Genomic DNA, 6,503 nt, shown 5'->3' on the forward strand with positions numbered 1-6,503 from the left:
TTGATCCCTAGTATCCACTATGTTCTGAGATTTGATGTTGCCACTACTTTGCCATGCTTAATGCTTGTCACTAGGGCCCGAGTGACATGATTTCAGATCTGAAATTATTATGTTGTCACCAATATATGTGTGTTTTAGATCCGATCTTGCAAGTGGTAGTTACCCACTATGTGTTATGATCCGGCAACCCCGGAGTGATAATAACCGGAACCACTCCCGGTGATGATCATAGTTTGAGGAGTTCATGTGTTCACCAAGTGCTAATGCGTTGGTCTGGTTCTTTATTAAAAGGAGAACCTTAATATCCCGTAGTTTCCTTTTGGACCCCGCTGCCATGGGAGGGATGGACAATAGTTCTCATGCAAGTTCTTTTCCCGAAGCACGTATGACGACATACGGAATGCATGCCTACATCACATTGACAAACGGGAGCTAGCCACTTATCTCTCCGTGTTATAGCTCTTGCATGATGAATATCATCCAAACAAATCACCGACCCATTTCCTACGAGTTTGTCCTACTGTTGTTACTTGTCTTGCTCTGCTGCTGCTGCTACTACTGTTGCTACTACTATTACTTGTCTTGCTCTGCTGCTGCTGCTACTACTGTTGCTACTACTGTTACTTGTTTTGCTCTGCTACTACTATTGCTACTACTGTCGCTTGCTACTGTTGCTACTTGCTACTGCTGTCACTACTGTTGTTCCATGCCACTGCTATTGCTCGTTACACTGCCGTTACTCGTTACTTTGCTGTTACTACTGTGCTTGCAGATACTTATCTTTCAGGTGTGGTTGAATCTGACACATTCAGCTGCTAATACTTGAGAGTCTTCTCTCACCTCCTGTCGTGCGAATCAACAAATTTGGGTCGAATACTCTACCCTCGAAAACTGCTGCGAACCCACGCGCTGGTGGGCCATCAACAACATTCTTCCAGTTTCATTACCGGGGAGTGCTATCAGCATTCTTCTGGCACTGTTACAGGAGAAGGTTCATTTTCATAAGCATTCGTCTAGCTAACACTAGCGATTGCACGATCAACACTTTTCTGGCACTATTGCTGGGGAAGCACAGCTGACGTCAGCATTTTTCTGGCGCCGTTGCCGGGGAAGCACAGGTGACATCAACATTTTTCTGGCGCCGTTGCCGGGGAGGTATTGCTATATTCTCTGAGTCACCTGGGATTTATATCTTCTGATCACTATGAAGAATCTAAAGGATCCAAAGACCAAAGTCTTGCCCTCAACTATGAGGGGAGGTAAGGAATTGCCATCTAGCTCTGCACTTGATTCACCTTTAGTTATGAGTAAGTTTGCGACTTCACCTCTTGCTAGAAATCTTGATTTGTCGCCTGTGCTTGATTATGTTTGTGATACTACTGCTAGAGATGCTATGCTTGATACTATGCCTGATGATGCTATGCTTGATACTACTGCTAGAGATTCCATGCTTGATACTATGCCTGATGATGCTATGCTTGATATTATGCTTGATACTGCTAGAGATGCTATGCTTGATACTGCTTTTCCTGATGATGCTAGAGATGCTATTTTGCCTGATGATGCTATGCTTGATACTGCTATGGATACTCCTTTGCCTGATGTTCCACTAGGAGTGTTCCTTGATGCTCATACTGCTAGAGTTACTGTCAATGCTCGTGATGCTTCTGAAACTACCTATACTATTGAGATAGAACCTGCTTTTGCTCCTGCTAGATCTAGCTCTCCTAGATATGAATTGCCTGATATACCCGAGGGTTACGTTATGGAGGGAGAGATAGCTGAGGATTTTCTTGCGTGTAAGGATGCCTATGACGCTGAGAAATTAATTCTCAAGTGGAAGGAAAAATCTCGGGAAGTTAGGATGAAAAATGATCAAAAGTTTGCTACTTCGCCTATCTTTGTCACCGATAAGGATTATGAATTCTCTGTCGACCCTGAGATAATCTCTCTAGTCGAATCTGATCCTTTTCACGGTTATGAGTCTGAGACGGTCATAGCCCATCTTGCCAAACTATCCGAAATAACCAACCATTTCACTAATGAGGAGAAGATCCGCCACTACTATATCCTTAAGTTGTTTCCTTTGTCTCTAAAGGATGATGCTAAAGCCTGGTTCACCACTCTTGCTCCTGGATGTGTGCGTAGTCCCCAGGAGATAGTCTATTACTTCTGTGAGAAATATTTCCCTGCCCATAAGAAGCAAGCTGCCTTGCAGGAAATATACAACTTTGCTCAACTGCAAGAAGAGAGTCTTCCACAAGCTTGGGGGAGGCTCATCCAGCTATAGAATGCTTTGCCTGATCACCCTCTTAAGAAGAACGAGATACTTGATATCCTCTATAACGGACTTACCGATGCCGCTAGAGACAACCTAGATAGTTGTGTCGGTTGTGTTTTTAGGGAAGGAACTATAGAACAAGCTGAGACCCTACTGAATAACCTCTTGATCAACGATAATGCTTGGACTATTCCCGAACCACCTCCTAAGCCAACTCCTAAGAAAAGAGGTATTCTATTCCTCAGTCCCGAAGATATGCAAGAAGCCAAGAAATATATGCAAGATAAAGGCATTAGATCAGAAGATGTCAAAAATCTACCACCTATCAAAGAGATCCATGGTCTCGATAACCCGATACATGCAGTAGAAGTGAATTCTCTGCGTAGGTTTGAGGAGAGTGATATTCCTTTTGATAAACCTTCTAACCTATGCTTTGATGGATTTGACAACTTTGTTGCCAAACAACAGAGTTTCGATGATTATGTTAGCAGACATTTGGAACAAAGTACTCGTATGCTTAGCCATTTAAGTGCTTGTGTAGACAGAAATGTCAATGCTCTGAAGCTTCTGAGTAAACATGCCTCTATGATTACTACTCAGGTAGAACAAGTACTTAAAGCTCAGAATGACCTACTCAATGAATTAAATGGCAACTATGTCAGAGTTATTACTAGAGGAGGCAAAATGACTCAGGAACCATTGTATCCTCAAGGTCATCCTAACCAAATTGATCAAGGTTCTCAAGGAATCAATACTGATACACCTAGTCATTCTAAGGAGAAGACCAAGGATGATAGAAAGCTGCACACCAGTTCACCAAATACTATCACACCTGAAGAAACTATTGATATTTCTGCGTCTGATGCAGAAACACAATCTGGTGATGAACATGAACCTGGTGACAATATGGACAGTGATGTTCGTAATAATGCTCAACCTAGCAATGATGAGGATGTGGAGATTGAACCTACGGTTAATCCTGATAATCCACAACCTAAGAGATACGACAAGAATGACTTTACTGCTAGGAAGCATGGTAAAGAAAGAAAGCCATGGGTTCAGAGACCTATGCTCTTCCCTCCTAAGCCATCCAAGAAAAAGGATGCTGATGATTTTGTGCGCTTCGTTGAGATGATAAGACCCGTCTTTCTGCAGATGCGGTTAACTGATATGCTCAAGATGTCTCCGTATGCCAAGTACATGAAAGATATCGTGACTAATAAATGGAAGATACCAGATCTTGAGATCTCCACCATGCTTGCCAATTACACTTTTAAAGGTGGAACTCCTAAGAAACTTGGTGATCCCGAAGTGCCCACTATACCTTGCTCCATTAAAGGAAACTACATAAGAACTACCTTATGTGACCTTGGAGCCGGTATTAGTGTTATGTCGCTCTCTCTTTATCATAGACTTGAGTTGGATAAGTTGACACACACTAAAATTTCTCTGCAAATGGCCGACAAATCAACTGCTTTCCCTATCGGCATTTGCGAGGATGTGCCTGTTGTGGTTGCTAACACCACTATCTTAACAGACTTTGTTATCTTGGATATTACCGAGGACGATGCCATGGCTATCATCCTCGGAAGACCCTTTTTAAACACTACAGCGGTTGTTATAGATTGCAACAAAGGCAATGTCACTTTCCATGTCAACGGTAATGAGCACACAGTGCACTTTCCAAAGAAAAGATATCAAGTACATTGCATCAATGCTATTGAAAAAACTTCATCGATTCTCATTGGGAGCTTTGAATGCCCCATTCCTCGTGTCAAGATGAAGTATGATTTGCTTGTCGGGGAGATCCATATCCCCATTGAGGTGACTTAGTGGCTATTCAAAAATTCTCCGTTCTCTCTTGCGATTCGATAAGGTTTTGTCATAAGGACTTGATCAACCCCATTGACGGATTTCTTTCGATGACCATGAAACGGATGAATCAGAGAGTCACATACCTCTGTTTTGAGTTTTCCTTTCCTGTTGCTTAGAAGAAAAATGATGGAATTAGTTTAGCTTTTCCTGTTTTCTGTTTTAGCGTCCCGGAGAAAAATACCTCAAAAATAAAAGTTCTCCGATGGTCCTGAAAATTTAGTATGATTTTTTCTGGAATTTTTGAAAAATTATGGGCCTGAGAGCTGGTCAGGGGGCCTGACCAGTGGGCCACAAGCCCCGCCCCCACCGCCACCGACCCCCCCCCCCCGGTGGCGGGGTGCAAGCTTGTGGGACCCACATGCACCCCCTCCACTCACTCCAGCTCTCAGCCTCTTCTTCCACCTCCAGAAAAATGGTTTCCCAGCTCAAACCCGTGTTCTTGCTCATTTGGCTATGATTTCAGATCTCCTTGCTCAAATCACCATTCTCCGAATTGTTTTGGGGAAATTACTCCTTGGTAACTGACTCCTCCATTGGTCCAATTAGTTTTTGCTCTAGTGCTTTATCCTTCGCGAATTCTTGCTACCTTGGTGACCCTGCTCTTGAGCTATAAATGTTGATTTTAGCTGGTCCCAAGTAGTTTTAGCACGTGATACGGTCTCTAGGCACTAGTAGGAGTAGTTGCTACAAGTTGGGTTGATCCTTGTTCACTTTTCTTTCGAAGTCTCTAAAAATTTCAGAATTTTTCAGAGCTAGAAAAAGGAAGAGATGAGGAGGTTCTTGAGAGGCTCTTCAAGCCGTAACCCCTAGGAGGACGAGAAGAATCACCCCAAGTACGCAGTCCCTCGAGTCACAGAAGTCCGAGCGTGCGAGTGGCCAAGTCATGAATTTTTCTGCGCCGCTGGATTTTATGAAGACTTTTATTACTTGGTGGAGAACGCAGGTCTTCCTGCGTTCGTTGAAGATAAATGCCCACAATATCTCCTCCTCACCAATATTTTCGTTGAAAGATTCAACTTTTATCCGAGGCAGAATCCTCCCATGGTTGAGTTCATGATATACGATGTTCCCGAGTGCATGACGGTGCAGGACTTTTGCAATGTATGCAAATTACCTTATGTTGGGGATATACTTGACCCTCATTCACGGGACTTGGAGGATTTCATTTGTTTTCTTGCTGTTGGAGAGGAGAGAGGAGTGTCTCGTGCTAGAATTGCTAGCATACATTTTCCTGTGCTTCGGTACTTCTCACTATTTGTGGGAAAATCATTGATTGGTCATGGGGAGGCTGGATCACTTAGTTCTCCAGACCTTGCGGTTCTGCGCGAAGGCCTTTATAACGATAAGACTTATAGGTTGGGCGCTATAGTAGCTCAACGGTTGAACCTGAACCGTTCTAAGGGTGTTGTCTATGGAGGTATCTATGCAACCCGTCTGGCCAGACACTTTGAGATACCCATTAGACTGGGAGAGGAAGGAGAGATGCTCCTCCCTGAGAGATATCTGGATTATGATAGCATGGTTTGCCATGATTTTCCGGATAGAGATGCTAGTAGACAGATGATTTATAACCTGGTGTTTAGTCAGGGTACTCGAGAGACTATTAGTTTGCTTGCTCCTTCTTTGTTCGATCTTCATGCAGGCAGGTACACTATTATGCCCGCAGACATCTACGCATATTGGGGCTTGGCCCAACCATAGGCGCCCGTGCCCGAGCCACCAGTCGAGTACCAGACGCCAGTTTATCAGTGGGAGCCAGAGGAGCTCGCACAAAAGTGGCATCCACAGTCTTCTCTAGAGTATCCTGGAGCTGGTTATTTCCCACCATGGGAGTAGACCAAGCTAGGCCAAAAGCCTAAGCTTGGGGGAGTATGTGTTGTCACCGACTTTACATTCATGCTTATGCTTTCACTTTGTTAGCGGGTGTTTACACTGTGCCACTCTATTATCCATGCTAGTTTCTTTTTGTTTTCTTGTTTTCTTGTTTACTTGTTTTGTGTCCTTTTGAGAAAACCCAAAAAGATTTTTTTTCTTCTTTTGCTTGTTGGGAGCTTTCAAGTCTAAATAGCTTTCTTTTTCTTTGTGTCAAGGTAGAAGATATTGGTTACAATGTTTATTGGTTCGTGCATGCTTACCTGTTTAGCTTTCAAAGAGCCATATTACTTTGTCTTCTCGTTTGTGTTTGCCTGCAGATTCAGCATAGTCCAATGCGCTTATTATCATTTTCATCGTTCGATCGTGCAAATGAAAGCCAACAATGATGATATATGACGAAGTGACTCAGACTGAAAAGCTGGTATGAACTCTATCTATTTTGTTTTTGTAAATATCACTAGCTTATCGACCC

Source organism: Hordeum vulgare, chromosome 5H (genome assembly GCF_904849725.1).
Source record: "Hordeum vulgare subsp. vulgare chromosome 5H, MorexV3_pseudomolecules_assembly, whole genome shotgun sequence".
Lineage (NCBI taxonomy): Eukaryota > Viridiplantae > Streptophyta > Magnoliopsida > Poales > Poaceae > Hordeum > Hordeum vulgare.